The sequence below is a fragment of the Rhinoderma darwinii genome, chromosome 3, assembly GCF_050947455.1.
Source record: "Rhinoderma darwinii isolate aRhiDar2 chromosome 3, aRhiDar2.hap1, whole genome shotgun sequence".
NCBI lineage: Eukaryota > Metazoa > Chordata > Amphibia > Anura > Rhinodermatidae > Rhinoderma > Rhinoderma darwinii.
Window position 1 is genome coordinate 351,167,031 of NC_134689.1, and position 17,659 is coordinate 351,184,689.

General features: G+C 45.5%; 1 long non-coding RNA gene across 8 annotated transcripts in view; it reads left to right on the top strand.

The window, feature by feature from the left end:
- LOC142748222 (uncharacterized) overlaps positions 1–17,659 on the top strand; it is a 108,913-nt gene that overhangs the window by 62,513 nt on the left and 28,741 nt on the right. For 7 of the 8 annotated variants that reach the window (XR_012882188.1, XR_012882194.1, XR_012882191.1 and 4 more), the window contains 2 exons: positions 12,023–12,096; positions 16,225–16,298. This is a non-coding gene — a long non-coding RNA (uncharacterized LOC142748222). The remainder of the gene's footprint in view (positions 1–12,022; positions 12,097–16,224; positions 16,299–17,659) is intronic. The other variant, XR_012882195.1, reaches the window with a different exon arrangement.

A 17,659-nucleotide genomic window follows, 5' to 3' on the forward strand; every position in this document is an offset into this window, starting at 1 on the left:
CTCAAAAAATGCATAAAGAAAATATAACACACATGGTATACTCTCCCCTCCTGTCCACATATCGTATATCATATATCATGCCCCTTCGCACCCCTACCCCAGACCATCCAGTAGTACATACCTCCCCCAATCTACTCGTGAAGAGGAGCAGGCAAGCGGATCACGCTTGTTCTTATGACCCCCCCACCCCCCTGACCAACCATGGTTTCCATATCTTCAGATATCTCTCCCTTGAATGATTTATCCAGGCAGCCATTTCCTCCAATCTACATATCTGCTGCATTTTATCTAACCATAGCTCCACTGTCGGCGGGTAAGGCTGTCTCCAAAAGGTAGGTACTAGCAATTTAGCAGCAGAGATCATGTGGGTCGGGAGACTGTGTACAGACGGAGTAAAATCAGGTATTGGCAACCAGAGCAGTACCAATGCAGGTGTTAGTGTAATATTTGTAGAGCAGACAGAATTTATTATTTTTTCAACCCCCCTCCAATTGCTTAACATTTTGGGGCACGACCACCAGATGTGAAGGAAGGTGCCTGGACCCTCTCGGCACCTCCAACATAAATTCTCAGGGACTAAACCTATAGAGGATAGGAAGTCCGGGGTTCGGTACCAACGCGTAACCAGCTTGTAGGAATTCTCTCGTATGCGTACACACGTAGAAAACCCCTGAGCGGCTTTTAATATAAACCCTACTTCCTCTTTGGAGAAAGACAAGCCCAACTCCCTTTCCCACTGTCTCACAAAATGAGGTTTTTGCGAAGATGTCTCCAATAGAATGCCTTTATACAATTTAGACAGAACCTTAGGCGGGGTGGCCGGTAATAATATATAGTTTTCTAACCAGGTCGGGTCTACTTTTAAAGGAGGTGACTGAGCTTTGAACATAGCAATGGTAGTTGTATAATCTGCCAGTTGTAGTGCGTTTGGTTGTTTCAGATCCCGTCCCCTAAAGACCGAGCGCAAGTCAGGCGGCCCATCTAGCCCCCACAATTCAGATATTTGTACCTTATTTAAGCACCTCCAAAAATCTGCTGTTCTATCGGACGGTCTACCCAAATATGAGGGCAGGACACTCAAGGGAGCAAGGGGTGAGAGGAGCTGTTTTGACATATTCAAGGCTCTTGCCGTGTGACACACCGCCATCGTTCCCCTGGGCAAAAATGGGCAAAAATGATTGGGCAAAAATATCCCTTTGGGTAGTGCGAGGCAGAACGAACCCATAGCAATCCAAGCATCTCTGGTCCCATGAGGATTCTTTCCATAACCACAGACAGAGAGGTATTACCCCCGTCTGCCAGTTGCGTCCAGCGGGCTAAATGGTTCGCTATAAAATATGTTTCCAGATCCGGTAAGGAGATGCCCCCTTGCTCCTTCTTTTGTATCAGGAAGGAGTATGCTAATCTGGACCTCTTAGAACCCCATAGAAAGGAAATGAACAGGGACTTGAAGTTCCTAAAGTAGCTCTTCGGAACATCTATAGGTAAAGCACACACCAGATACGTAATCTGCGGAAGTATGTAAGTGGCGAGTAAGTTCTTCCTACCAAACCACAACAGAAACGGTAGTCTCATGGATAACAATTGCTTACGGATCTTGGCAAAGAGGGCTTTATAATTGAGACTAAAGAGCTCCCTCAGGTCAGCAGGAATCATAACCCCCAGAAATTTTATAGCCCTGGGTGGCCACCTGAAGGGGGTACAACTTTGCAATTTAAGAATGGTCCGGGAGGAGACATTAATATTTAACGCTTCCGACTTGCTGAGATTTATTTTGAAGTTGGAAACAAAACCAAACTCATCGAATAGCGTCAGTAGGTGTGGCAGGGCCGACAGTGGGTTGGTGATAAATAAAAGGAGATCATCGGCGAATGCTGCAATTTTATGCACTACCGCCCCTACCTTCAATCCTCTAACCTCTTCATGTTGTCTAATATGTAATAATAGTGGCTCTAGAGCCAAAATAAAAAGAGCCGGGGAGAGGGGACAGCCCTGTCTTTTTTTAAATCAAACCAGTTTTTATTGATAATACAACATATATCATACAACTCATGTACATTAACTTGGTTCCAACCGTCAATACATTTTCAGTTTTGTACAACATATACAGTTATATGTATCCTAACTCCCACTTCCCTCCATCCCAACTCCCCCCCCCCCCCCCCCCCGCAGTACCTCCTCCTTTCCCTGACTCCTATAACCATTCTCTCTCCTGCCTCCTACTGATATATCCATACTTGCCTCCTGATCATTCCACCTTAAGGTGTATTCTACCTCCCTGCAGTGCCATAATTGTGTTCCCATTTTCCCCATTGCTTATCGTATTTGTGTATTGCCCCACGTTTTAGGTATATCCGATGTTCCAATGCCACCGTGTGATTAACGTATTCCACTAGCTCAGACCCCTCCGGGGGATCCGCATTCAACCAATATTTTGCTATTAGTTTCCTAGCATGATACAAAACCTTTTTTATAGCCAGCAATTCAGCTCCATCACCTCCCTCCTCCCCCATGCAGCCCAAAACATAGATCTTAGGTTCCAACGGAAAAACTCTCCCAAATACCCTCTCTACCATGCCTCCAACCTCCTTCCAGTAATCATTCAGCTTCGGACAACTCCAGAACATATGCTTTATGTCTGCCCCCTCAAACGAACACCTGGGACACTCCTGCGTTGGTCTGAGTCTCATTTGCATTAACACCTTAGGTGTCCTGTACACTCTATGTAGGAGAAAAAGTTGTGACCTCCTGTGTGCTACATTAATGGAGAGCATTTTGGGCGATTCCAGTATCTCCTCCCACTCATCATCAGTTATATTCCCCACATCCTCTTCCCATTTGCATCTGATCACCCCCATCGGATCTCCAAGGAATTTGGAAAGTAATGTACCATAGATCACAGAAATAATCCCTTTAGTGTCTTTTGCTCCCAATACCTGCTCCATCACTCCCATAGTAGAGCAGCCCAAGTCCACCAATCTACCCTGGGCCTGCGCCGCATGCCGCAACTGGAGGTATTGATAAAACATCCGATGTGGGAGTCCGAACTCCTCCTGTAACTGTGAGAACAATTTGAGACTTCCCCCCTCATATACCTGGTATACATATCTGACCCCAGCTTGTTCCCACTCCTGAAAGCCGTCCAAGATATGGAATTCCCATAAGTATGGATTATCCCATAGAGGCATATAATTGGAGCACCCAGTAACGCCCAGTATTTTTTTGCATTCCCACCAGACCCTATGTATCAATAACAAAGTCGGTTTCCCTTTCGCCTCCCTCCTCAGTTTATGAGACTCCATTGCCTCTAGTATATCCTCGCCCCGACTCAAATGATGCACCAGTTTCCCACTAGAGTCCCACTCTTCCCTATTCTTCCAACCTTTAAAATGTTGTGCTTGGGCTGCTAAGTAATATATCCACGCATTTGGAATAGCTAATCCTCCCTTTTCCGTTGGTAATTGTAATTTTTCCAATTTAATCCTGGGGATCCCCCTTTTCCACACTAAGTCCCTAAACAGATTATGTATTCTCCTGAACCAGTATTTAGGCAACCACACTGGGGCATTATACACCACATAAAGAACCTGAGGCATCAGAATCATTTTAATCAGGTTTGCTCTTCCTAGCGCTGAAAGTGGTAGTCCAAGCCATATTCTGGTCTTATCTTTTAGTTTGTCCAATAATGGTTTCACATTCAGCGCAACAAAATCCTGCACCCTCCCCGAGACCTTAATCCCCAGATATTTAAATTCCTTAACACAAGGTACAGCAATTCCCCCCACCACCAGTGGCCCCTCCAATGGTTTGAGTGGCAGCAATGTCGACTTACTCCAATTAATTTGAAGCCCTGAAAATTTGCCAAACCGTTCCAATATGGTCATTATCAACGGCAGTGACCGAACTATCTCTCCCAGGAATAGTAAAATATCATCCGCATATAATGCTATGCGTTCCTCCAGCTCCCCACATCGAAACCCTTCTATACCCGGATGTTGCCTTACCACATTTGCCAGAGGTTCGATCGCTAGAGCGAATAATAGCGGGGAAAGTGGACATCCCTGACGCGTCCCCCTCTCTAGTCTAAAGGAATCTGACATCCGCCCATTGGCTCGAATCCTAGCCACCGGTTCCTTATACAGCAATTTTACCCATGTTATAAAATTATTCCCAAATCCGAACCGCTCCAAAACAGCCCACAGATACCCCCACTCCACACTATCAAATGCCTTAGCCGCGTCTAAGGACAACACTGCTCTACCTTGTGTATCTGCAGCCTCTGTCTGCAAATTCAAGAATAATCTTCTCAGATTAACTGCTGTAGATCTTGATGGCATAAATCCCGACTGATCCGGGCCCACTATCTTAGTCACCACTCTTGTCAGCCTATTAGCCAGAACCTTTGCCAAAATTTTTACATCTGCGGACAGCAGGGATATTGGTCTATAAGAATCCGGCTGTGCTCGATCCTTCCCCTCTTTAGGAATGACTACTATTGCCGCTTCATACATAGTCTGTGGCAATCGTCCCCTGGCAAAACTATCTTGGAACACCTCTAATAACTCTGGCAGAAGCTCCCCCCCATATGTTTTGTGCATCTCAGTAGGTATACCATCCATGCCTGGAGCCTTTTCATTTGCCATAGAACTCACTGCTTCCTGCAATTCCTCCAATGTAATTGGCTCTTCCAGCCACTCTCTCTCCTCCTCCCCTAAGGTAACCCACTCCATTTCCTCTAGATAGTCTGTCAATAGATCTTCCGGATAATCTACCCTCGTACGATACAGCTCGGTATAGAAGGACTTCAACACATCCAGTATGTCCCCTGTTTCTCCAACCAGTGTCCCCTCTTTATCCTGCAATTGGTGGATGAACGCACCCTCCCGCTGAGGCCTAGCCATATTTGCCAACAATCTGCCCGTCATTTCCCCCTCCTCATAATATTTTTGCTGCAAAAACAACCTTTTATTAGCTGCCTGTTCTAGTTGATGTTCCTTTAGTAATTTTAGGGCTACCTTCCACTGGGCCTTCGTTTCTGCTGTATTATTAGCTACATGAGTCTCCTCGGATAATGTCACCCTTTCCAGTAGATGTTTTCCCACCTGTCGTGATCTATTTTTAATGGTCGTGATTTCACGGATATACACCCCCCTGATATTCGCCTTCATAGCATCCCATAAGATATCTATAGGTACCGTACCTTTATTAAACTCAAAGTACTCCTGCAAGCTCGCAGTTATTATCTCCTCCCCCACTAGTCGTATCCAGAACGGATTTAGCCTCCAATGCAGTCTTAGCCCCCCTATCTGCGGACTAGTTCGAACTTTCAATATCATTGGGGAGTGATCAGACAGTGACCTTGGCAGATATTCCACCCCTTCCACACACTCAATCCCTAACCCGTTACTAAACATCAAATCTATTCTAGACAACGATCCATAAGTAGATGACACACAAGAATATTGCGTAGTAGAGGGCCACTTTGCCCGCCAAATATCCGTGTACCCCACCTCTATCATGTACTTCCCAAACCGCGTCAGAACAGCCTCACCTACCCCCCCCCCCTTTTGGAAATTTATCACGTCTTATATCCATTACATTGTTGAAGTCTCCCATAAGTATAGTCGGGACCATCGGCCAACTAGCCAGCCTTTCCAACACTTCTCTTATTGGAACCACCGAGTATGGGGGAGGCACATACAGTACCACAATTATACATTCCCAATTAAACAACTTACAATGTACCCCTACATATCTGCCCTCTCCATCTTTAAAGGAAGCCAAACAGCAAAAAGGTACATCCCTATGAACCAGGAGACTAACCCCCCTTGAATATGTGGAATGATAGGAGTGAAAGCTGTGTCTAATCCACACCCTATGTGCCTGTTGCACAGTATCAGCGGTAAGATGCGTCTCCTGTAGTCCCATCACTCCAGCAGACTGCCCTTTCAGAAAGTCAAATATAGCTCGCCGTTTTGTTGCCTCTCCCATACCTCTCACATTCCAGGACAAAAGATTTACCCTACCCCCCATCTATCCATTTTTTTTATGAACTGACAGAGGCCATTACCCTTGAATCCAGTGCCAATCAGAGCGTACTGCATTTCCAACTCCCTTTCCCTCCAAAACATTCTCCTCCCTCCTCCCCCCTCCCTAGCCCGCCCAACATTCCAGAAACTTACCCTCCAAAGAGGGCCCGGGCTGGTGAAGAAATCTCCACCAATGTGACTGTTCAGCTTCCCATTTACACTGCAGAAACACATCTTTTCCCACAATATAAACCTGAGAACCACAAACCTCCCGCCACCTTACTACCATAGACATATAGCATTTTAGTGACTCCAACATCTTCAATTAACCTGACATCTCTCTTTCCTTCAGCATTATAAACCTAGAGGCTGCAGCCCCAAATTAGAACAGTAAATAAAATGCAGAAAAAACAATGCCTTATTCCCCTGTGCGGCGCATCCTCCTTTTTCATAGTAAGCAGAGTCCCCTCTTCAACCATCCACCTGATAATCACGCAGCAGCTTCCTCTCGATTCTGACGAAGTCGATCCTCGTGACTGTCCAGCCATCTTAACGCATCTTTTGAGTTCTCAAAAAATTGTACAGATCCCAGCGCCGCAACTCGAAGTTTCGCCGGGTACAGCATGGAGTATTGAACACGCAGATCCCTCAGTCGTCGTTTGATATCCAGAAATTGCATCCTTCTTTTCTGGACCTCTACAGAAAAATCCGGGTAAAATGACACTTTCACACCATTCACCCGTATATCTTGCTTTTCCCGGGCCTGGCGAAGAATTAAATCTCTGTCCTTATAATGAAGCAGCTTTACCAGCACAGGTCTTGGCGGCCGTCCAGGTGGACCCGGGCGAGTTGGTATTCTATGGGCTCTTTCCACCGCAAACAATGGTGTCAACGACTCCTTGCCAAACACCTCCAGTAACCATTTTTCGAAATAGGAATCCGGATTGGACCCTTCCACTTTTTCGGGTATTCCCACCATCCGTACGTTATTGCGACGTAGACGGTTCTCCAGGTCATCCGTTTTAGATAACAAATAAGTAACATCCACAGCTACCGCATTTACATCTCTCCTCATGGGCAGCATTCTGTCTTCCACATCACTGACTCTACCTTCCACCGCTGTTGTACGCTCCGACACCTTCTGCAGATCGTGCCGTATTATGGAAATATCCTCCTTTATTCCGCCCACCTGGCAAGTGAGTTTAGCTAGCGTGGCATTACATAGGCTTACCGCCGAAAAAACATCTGCCAACGTAGGCCCAGGCTTATTTGAATTGTGCGGGCCTCGATCCAGCCCTCCTCCTGAGCTGCCTGCAACATCTTCTCCATTCTCCTCCTCCTCCTCTGAGTCCACCTGTGCCCGCAGCGGTTCATATCTGGACCCGGAGCAGCCTGCCTGCTTTTTCCCTCCTCCTGTCATCTCTCCTCCAGCATCTGCCTTCACGGGTGTCTTTCTGGCAAAGCGCTCCAGTCGGGATGCCGCCGCCCCTCTCAAGTCTCTGCTCTCTGCCATCACGCACATGTCGGCGCCATCTTGTAATCCCAGCTCACCTTCCTCTGCCGCCTTAGACTTCCTTGAACGGGTCATTACAGCCTCCAGATTCTGCAGAATAGTGTCACCAGGTTCTCCTCCTTCTCCCCTCTCTGCACAGGTATGTCTTTGTTAGAGAAATTCAGCCACAGGATGTATTTCAGGATATCGGCAGCGGGAGCTCCGGTTCCTGCGTCTGCTCACATATGCCGCTAAGCCACGCCCCCCGGGGACAGCCCTGTCTGGTACCATTTTTTATGAAGAAAGGGGCGGACAATATTCCATTTACTCTAATTTTGGCTGAAGGCTTTGAGTATAGGGAGAATATAGCACTTATAAAGGGCTGGGGAAACTTAAATTTTTCTAAGGCACTTTGAATAAACCTCTAGTCGACCCTATCGAAGGTCTTTTCAGCGTCAGTTCCCAGAAGGACAAGAGGAACCCCCTTCCCTCGCGCGAGGTGGATCGCATTTATAACTCTAGTGATATTATTCTTCCCTTCCCGCCGCGGGACAAACCCCACCTGCTCCTCTGCTATCAATTTCGGTAAAAATTTAGCTATTCTGCTAGCCAATAGTTTGGCCCACCACTTCACATCTGTGTTTAACAGTGAAATCGGCCTATAGCTTGCACAGTCATCAGGACTCTTTCCTTCTTTTGGAATGAGAGTAATGAAGGCTTCCAGAGCCTGCGGTGGGAGGGAAGTACCACTCAGGAGAGAATTACACACCTCCAGAAAGTGTGGGAGAAGTATGCTACTAAATTTTTTGTAATACGTAATGGGTAGGCCGTCTGGCCCTGGACATTTCCCCGAGGGGATGCTAGTTAAACTGGCCTGCAACTCGTCTATCGTGAAGGGGGCCAATAAGGATGTATTTTCACTATCTGATAATTGGGGAAAAGTCAGTTTGCTGAGAAAAGACCGAACCGCCACCTCTCTGTCTTCATGTGCTGAGGCTAATGAACTCGCTGGACCTTGAGCATCTAAATTGTATAAGTTAGCGTAGAACTGTCTAAAGGCTTCAGCCACTTGAGGAGTGGTAGAAACCCGCTGACCCGAGGCAGTTCTAACAGAGGAAACAAAGGATTTCTCCGTCTGTGTCTTGAGCATTTTGGACATCAATTTTGAGCCCCTATCCCCATGTAAGTATATACGACATTTGAGTCTCTGGAAGGCTTTTGCCGCCTGTATATTTAGCATATCTTTAAGTTGATGACGGAGGGAGTCTAAGTCCGTGCGTAAGGGAGCTGTCAGAGTTTGCTGATGCAGTCGTTCAAGAGCCGAGATCTGCGCCAGCAAAGACTGCATTTTCTTATTTCTATCCCTCTTCAAACGAGAGCATAATGCAATAAATTCACCTCGGATAAATGCTTTATGGGCTTCCCATATTACTGGCACTGCAACATCAGGTGTACTATTCAGGCAAATTATTCCTCCAATTTCGCACCCATGACCCCCGCGTGCACCTCATCTGAGAGTATCGTGTCATTAAGCCGCCAAGACCAAGATCTGGCCGGCAGATCTCGAACGTGTATTTTAGCTAGCACCGGGGCATGATCTGAAACTGTAATATGCCCTATGGATGTTGACTGCAAATTTGAAAGGTGCGGCGTAGACATAAAGATGTAGTCTAGTCTGCGATATACTTTATGTCGATGTGAATAAAAAGTATAATCTCTCTCCTGTGGATGGGAGAGACGCCATACATCCGTTAGTTGGCAATTATATAACATCAATTTAAGTTTGTGCATAGCTCGATGAGTGAACACACGGGCGGTCGAGGTAGAGTCAAGATCAGATTCCAGCGCCACATTTAGATCCCCTCCCACAACTGACATCCCCTCCCCAAAACCCTTAAGTATACGTAATGTCTTCAGCAACCACGGAATCTGTTTATCATTCGGGGCATATAAACATGCTAAAGTCATTTTGGTGTTGCAGAGAGAACCCTTAAGAAAAATATATCGGCCTGCCGGGTCAGCCTTTGAATTTTCTACTTTAAATGGAAAATCTTTATGAATACCAACAGTCACACCTCTAGAGGCCGATGTATGGGTACTATGGAACCACTGGCTGTATGAGGACAGCGGCAAGCGTGGTAGCCGCTCATGGCGGAAATGAGTCTCCTGCAACATCAAGACGTCCGGCTTATCCTGTTTAAGCATTTTGAAAACTTGAGACCTCTTTTGCGGCGTACCAAACCCATTTACATTTAGTGTCAAGAAAGTAATCGGGGCCATGACCCATTCAGAAAACAATTAGCTTCATAATACAATGTAGGCGTGAACACCGGAGAGATGCAGAACACACATAAAACTATATACAAATGAGAAAATAGAAAAAGATGTAGTGAGGCAGCGACATTCCAGAGGCAAAAAGGGATTAAGGGGGAACCTCCTATCCCACAGAGGATGTCCCTTGTCTTAAAATGTCGCGGCCCGACTATAGAGTTGCGGGGGGGGGGTTGAAACGAGGAAACCAACCTCATTCAATGTTAAGAGAGAACACAGACTTCTATATAAGCTACAAATCTTGTGCAATAGAAGGAGGGTGAACATACTGATGAACACCATAATAACACAATGGTAGGGCATAAATCCTACAACATCTTTGCCAACAAATAAAGGATATACAGTGGTCAAATCCCCTCTAGCAGGGACCCCGAACGGGCTCAGGGGGCTTCCAGATGCTGTCCAAACCCTCTCCTTGTGTTGTTACGCGGGGCCTTAAACTTCTGGGGTTTCTGCCAAGTGTGCGGATCAGGAACCTCGCATGCCGGGGCATCTCGCTGTATCGGCATCCAGTCCGGTATGACGATTTTCTCCATGCCTATTTTCGGCCAGGCTTTAGCGAGATCCTCTGGCGTCCTGATAGTAATCTGTCGACCCTCCCTCAGAATCGCCAGGCCAAACGGGAACAGCCATCGTATGGGTATCTTCCTTAGCCTCAAGGCTTCGGTCAAGGGCTTCAGCAGCCGTCGTTTGGCCAAGGTGCTGGCAGCTAGATCCTGGAAGACCAGTATCTTGCTATCCTCAAATGTCAAGTCGGGAATCACTCGTGCAGCCGAGAGAATGGCAGCCGTGTCCAAAAAATTGAGCAGACCGCAGATAACATCTCTGGGAGGTTCGTCTCGGGATGGCTTAGGTCGTAGTGCTCGGTAGGCCCTCTCAATAATGACCTGCGCCGCTTTTTCCTGTCCCAGAATGGTCGAGAAAATGATCCTCACTGTTGGCAAAATCTCCTCTGTGGATACCGTCTCTGGGATGCCTCTCAACCTAACATTTTTCTGCCTGCTGCGGTTCTCCTGATCCTCCAGCTGTAGGTAAGTGTGATTTAGATGGGAGAAATGTGAAGCTACTGCACCTTGCACGGCCTCCACTTGTTGAATAATGGCGGATTGAGTGTCCTCCAATACTGCCACTCTTTGCCCCACGTGCTGTATGTCCACATTAATGGAAGACAATTCCTTTAGGACTGGGGACATCGCGCTAGCCAATGCTTTTTTCAAGAAAGCTCTAGTAATGGGTAAGGGATCTGACCCACCTCCAGCATCAGAGTGCGTACAGGAGCTCTCTTCATCAGAGTCATCGCCGCGGGGTGCTTCCGGCGGGAGTGATTTCTCCGGCGCCATCTTGCTTTTCCCGGCCGGGGAGAGATGCTTTTTATGGAGGAATTTCTCCATCTCCGACTGCGCTTTACCGGTTTTCGGAGTCCCCCGGGAGTCACTCGATTTGTCCCGACTTGTACGGACCATTGTCGTGTAGTTAACAGCCCTCCAGCCGTGGAAATCTGCGTCTCAGTGAGGAGCGCCGGGATCAAGCGACCATCTCACAGTGCGGTTAGCTCCGCCCCCCCAGTGGCACAGTATAGTTGATGTGTCTAATTTTCTTTGCCTCTCTAGTGATTTGGCCACAAGTTGCAAGTCAGCATCTAGCTATTTTCGCTACTAGTGATATCACTTTGTGTCTTAACCTGGCGCATGTGAGGTCTTTGTTGAATGTGTGATATTCTTCATGATGACTGATAATAGCTATATTGTGTCCTCTTTAGGTCACATTTAGGCCCATGTCATATATGAGTTGTAAATGGTCCACTGAATAGATTGTAGAATGGTTTTCTGTTTTATACAGATGTGGAGGAGAGTGCTATTTCTTCTAGACATCTGATCTTTGATGTGATTGGTGACTAATTTTGGGGTTGTGATCAGAGTTGATTATATCCTACTTATAGCTTCTAGTCAAGATGGGGTGGTTTGTGCATACTCTTGGATAGGTAGACTTGAGGTTGGATCTCTAATTTGGCTCCTCAGAATGTATCACAGAAAGGGTTTAATTTGCCCTTAAAATATTTGGGGGTTTCATTAGAAACTAGGCACACTAAAATCTCTTTACTGTTTCCAATACATCTATAGCATATACCAGGAATGTATTATCACACCTCTTTCTTGATTTTTCTTTCTAGGTGTCTATTTGAAAGTGAAGAGAAGCAAGATATGGAATCCTCCAGACAGCGGCAATAGAGGAATCAAATGACGGGTAATTAATATTATTATTAATTACTGATAATTATCAGGCTAGTTTCTAGCTCTGGACTTTCAGAGGACTTTCCGGTATATAAGGATATATGTCTAGTAGTACATATATTGGCTATAGATATTTAAGGGCATTGTAAATGCCTTTGTGTTCTACACATGGGTGCACTGCATTTACATTCCAACATACACATTCATCACCATCTCCACTTCCCCAATGGGAAATTTTTGGCTGGTATGGAGGGTATTGTGGCTGGCATAGGGAGAATTGAGGGCATAGGGTCTGTCCTCGCGGAATTGTAATTAGCATTGAAGACATTGTTGCTGTAATACGATGCATTCCGTGATTGTTGTTGTCAGAGGACATTGTGGCTTTTATGGTAACATCGTGACTGGGAATTAGGGATAGTGTGGCTGTCATGAGGACATTGTGACTTTTTTGGAGGCATTGTGATATTTGTGTTGGGATTGTGACTGGTAAAGTGAACAATGAGGGCATTGTGACTTAGTTGGAGATGTGGTATTAAAATGGGTATTGTGTTTGGGAATGTGGTAGTTGTCATGAGAGCATTTTGTTTGTCTTGGGGCATTATGAAGAGGCAATAAGTGAATTGTGGTTGCCATGGTTGTATTCCGAATGGCTAAGAGGGCATGGAGAGTAATGTGGCTGGGATAAGGGACATTGTGGATGTCATGTGGCATAGTGGCTCTCATGAGTATTGTTACATGAATGGGAGCCATTTTGGCTGGTATTTGGCTATTTGGATAAGACATATAGCCGGTGTCATGTAGACATTGTAACTGTCCTCGCGGAATTGTAATTAGCATTGAAGGCATTGTTGCTGTCATAAGATGGCATTGTGACTTAGTTGGAGATGTGGTATTAAAATGGGCATTGTGTTTGGGAAAGCGGTAGTTGTCATGAAATCATTTTGTTTGTCTTGGGGCATTATGGTTCTCTTAAGAGGCAATAAGTGAATTGTGGTTGTCATGGTTGTATTCCGAATGGCTAAGGGGGCTTTAAGGATAATGTGGCTGGCATTGTGGGACGGCTAAGGGGGCATTAAAGATAATGTGGCTGGCATTGTGGGACTTGTGGCTGTAATAGAGCTATTGTAGCTGGGATAATGGGAGCCATTGTGGCTTGTATTTGGCTATTTGGATACGATATATAGTGTGTGTTCTGTGGGCATTGCTTCTTGCATTGGGGGCATTGTGCGTAGAATGGGGGCAATCTAGTTGGAATAGGGCTATTAATGGCATTGTGAAAGGCATGGAGGGCATTGTGCCATTTCTTCATTTTCGTTGGCAAAAGGGGAATTGAGAACATTGTGGCTGTAATGGAGATATTGTGCCTGGGCTCAAGGACAGTGTGGCAGACATGTGGGCATAATGGCTCCAGAGGAACACTGTGGCTGGCACGTGGGCATTGCTGCCATAGGAGGAATTGTGGTTGACATAGAGACTTTGTAGTTGTCATGGGAGCATTGAGGTATGCAAAAAAGGCATTCAGGCCATTGTGGCTGATATGGAGTGCAATGTGGCGTTTGTGGTGGCATTGATGCTGGCATAGATAGAATTGAGGGATTTCTGGTTGTTCGATAAATTTGTAATTGGCACTTAGGGCATTGTGGCTCGCATATGAGTAATTTGGGGATAGTGGCTGTCATGGGGGGGCATTGTGGATTTTAGGTAAGCATTATGTCTGGTAAAGTGGACAATGAGGACATAGTGGTTGTCATGGGGCATTTTAGTTGTCCTGGTTCTATTGATGTTGGCTTAGGGAGCATTGAGGACAATATGGCTGGCATTGAGAGCATTAGATTATCATGGAGCATAGTGGCTGGGATAAGGGCCATTGTGGACCTTGCAGATGTCATGGCTGCATTTTGACTGGGAAATGGGACATTGTTGATTTCATGGGGGCAATTTAGCTGGCATTTAGAGCACAGTGGCTGGCATGGAGGACAATTTACGATCATGGGGGCATTGGGGCTGGCATAAGAGGCATTGGCAGCACTGTGTCTGCGCTAAAGTACATTGTGGCTCGCATAGTGGCATTGTGGCTCCTGGCATAATGACTGTCATGGGGAATTGTAGTTGTCATAGGGCTATTGAAGCCATTGTGGCTGTCATGGTTGTATTGCAGTTAACTTAGGCGGCATTGAGAGCAATGTGGTTTGGATAAGGGGCATTGGGAAAGGAATAAGGGACACTGGACTTTGTATCTGTCATGGGGACATTTTAGCTGCCATATGGGATATTGGTTAGAAGCATTATGGCTGTCACGTGGTATTGGATGTAATGGGGGCTTTGTGGTTGGCTGGCAGGGAGGAAGTTGTGGCTAACATTGAGGATATTATGATTGGGATATGGGACATAGCGAGTGTCATGAGGATATTGTGGCTTGCAGGTGTCATTATGGCTGGCACGGGGAAATGTGTCTGTCATGTCTTGGTTAGCAAAAGGGAAAGTGAGTTCATTGTGGCTTTAATAAAGGCATAGTGGCTTGCAAAGGAGCATTGAAATTTGGTGGTTTCCATTTTGGCCTTCGGGCTGGCATAAGGGGTATTGACAGCATTGTTGCATGGATAAAGTACATTGTGGTCGCATGATTGTTGATTTTCTGGTGGCTTTGTGGCTGTCATGGAGGGCATTTGACTGTCATAGTAGCATTGTGTCCCTTATAAATGACATTGTGAGATTCATGAGGGCATAGTCACTCTTATAGGAGCATTATTGCCAGCATTGGGCATTGTAAATGCCTTGGTGTCATTGAGCGCAATGTCATTGGCGCATTGTGCCTTACATGGGAGCTTTGTGGCTGTCATGTGGTTAATTGTAGTTTGCATATAGATACTGAGGCCATTGTGTGTTGAATAAAGGACATTTGGGTGGTCATTGTAGCTTGGATAAGGGTTATCACCGGCATTGCTGCTCAGATGAAGTACACTGTAGCTGGCATGGGGACTTTGTGGCTGGCATAGTGGCCACTGACAGCGTGGTTGCTGCCATTAAGGCATTTTTGTGGAGATAACGTAGATTGCGTGTGTCATGGGATCAATGGGGGTGTCATGGGGTTTTAGTGACTTAGGAGACCATGTAAATGACATGGGGCATAATGTGGCTATTATAAGAACTTTGTGGCTGGCATGGCGCATTGTAGCTGGAATAAGGTAAATTGTGGGTGTTGTGAGTGCATTGTGGTTAACCTGAAAAGCATTGTGGCTTTTTTTAAGGTCTTGTAGCTGGCACGGCAGGCACTACGGTTGTCATGTGGGAATTTTGGTTGGCCTACCAGGTATTGAAGGCATGGTGATTTGCATAGGGGGCATTGATGACTTTGTGGTTGTCATGTGCGGGAAATGTGGCTGGCACTGAGGACTTTGTGGCTGTCATTGGAGCCATTTAGATGTGGTGGGACAATGTAGCTGTCATAGGTGCATTTTGGCTGTCATTGGAAAATTGTGACTGTCGTGGCTTTTTGATTTAGGGTTTGCGTGGACGATGTTTCTTTTTTTACTATGAGTGGCACAGTATAGTTGATGTGTCTAATTTTCTTTGCCTCTCTAGTGATTTGGCCACAAGTTGCAAGTCAGCATCTTGCTATTTTCGTTACTAGTGATATCACTTTGTGTCTTAACCTGGCGTATGTGAGGTCTTTGTTGAATGTGTGATATTCTTCATGATGACTGATAATAGCTATATTGTGTCCTCTCTAGGTCACATTTAGGCCCATGTCATATATGAGTTGTAAATGGTCCACTGAATAGATTGTAGAATGGTTTTCTGTTTTATACAGATGTGGAGGAGATGCTATTTCTTCTAGACATCTGATCTTTGATGTGATTGGTGACTAATTTTGGGGTTGTGATCAGAGTTGATTATATCCTACTTATAGCTTCTAGTCAAGATGGGGTGGTTTGTGCATACTCTTGGATAGGAAGACTTGAGGTTGGATCTCTAATTTGGCTCCTCAGAATGTATCACAGAAAGGGTTTAATTGGCCCTTAAAATATTTGGGGGTTTCATTAGAAACTAGGCACACTAAAATCTCTTTACTGTTTCCAATACATCTATAGCATATACCAGGAATGTATTGTCACACCTCTTTCTTGATTTTTTTTTCTAGGTGTCTATTTGAAAGTGAAGAGAAGCAAGATATGGAATCCTCCAGACAGCGGCAATAGAGGAATCAAATGACTGGTAATTAATATTATTATTAATTACTGATAATTATCAGGCTAGTTTCTAGCTCTGGACTTTCAGAGGTGTGGTAATACCTTCCTGGTATATAAGGATATATGTCTAGTAGTACATATATTGGCTATAGATATTTAAGGGCATTGTAAATGCCTTTGTGTTCTACACATGGGTGCACTGCATTTACATTCCAACATACACATTCATCACCATCTCCACTTCCCCAATGGGAAATTTTTGGCTGGTATGGAAGGTATTGTGGCTGGCATAGGGAGAATTGAGGGCATAGGGTCTGTCCTCGCGGAATTGTAATTAGCATTGAAGACATTGTTGCTGTAATACGATGCATTCCGTGATTGTTGTTGTCAGAGGACATTGTGGCTTTTATGGTAACATCGTGACTGGGAATTAGGGATAGTGTGGCTGTCATGAGGACATCGTGACTTTTTTGGAGGCATTGTGATATTTGTGTTGGGATTGTGACTGGTAAAGTGAACAATGAGGGCATTGTGACTTAGTTGGAGATGTGGTATTAAAATGGGCATTGTGTTTGGGAATGTGGTAGTTGTCATGAGAGCATTTTGTTTGTCTTGGGGCATTATTAAGAGGCAATAAGTGAATTGTGGTTGCCATGGTTGTATTCCAAATGGCTAAGAGGGCATGGAGAGTAATGTGGCTGTCATTGAGGGACTTGTGGCTGTAATAGAGATATTGTGGCTGGGATAAGGGACATTGTGGATGTCATGTGGCATAGTGGCTCTCATGAGTGCATTGTTGCATGAATGGGAGCCATTGTGGCTGGTATTTGGCTATTTGGAAAAGACATATAGCCGGTGTCATGTGGACATTGTAACTGTCCTCTCGGAATTGTAATTAGCATTGAAGGCATTGTTGCTGTCATTAGATGGCATTGTGACTTAGTTGGAGATGTGGTATTAAAATGGGCATTGTGTTTGGGAAAGTGGTAGTTGTCATGAAATCATTTTGTTTGTCTTGGGGCATTATGGTTCTCTTAAGAGGCAATAAGTGAATTGTGGTTGTCATGGTTGTATTCCGAATAGCTAAGGGGGCATTAAGGATAATGTGGCTGGTATTGTGGGACGGCTAAGGGGGCATTAAGGATAATGTGGCTGGCATTGTGGGACTTTTGGCTGTAATAGAGATATTGTAGCTGGGATAAGGGACATTGTGGATGTCATGGGGGCATAGAGGCTCTTATGAGTGCATTGTTGCTTGAATGGGAGCCATTGTGGCTGGTATTTGGCTATTTGGATAAGATATATAGTGGGTGTTCTCTGGGCATTGCTTCTTGCATTAGGGGCATTGTGCGTAGAATGGGGGCAATCTAGTTGGAATAGGGCTAT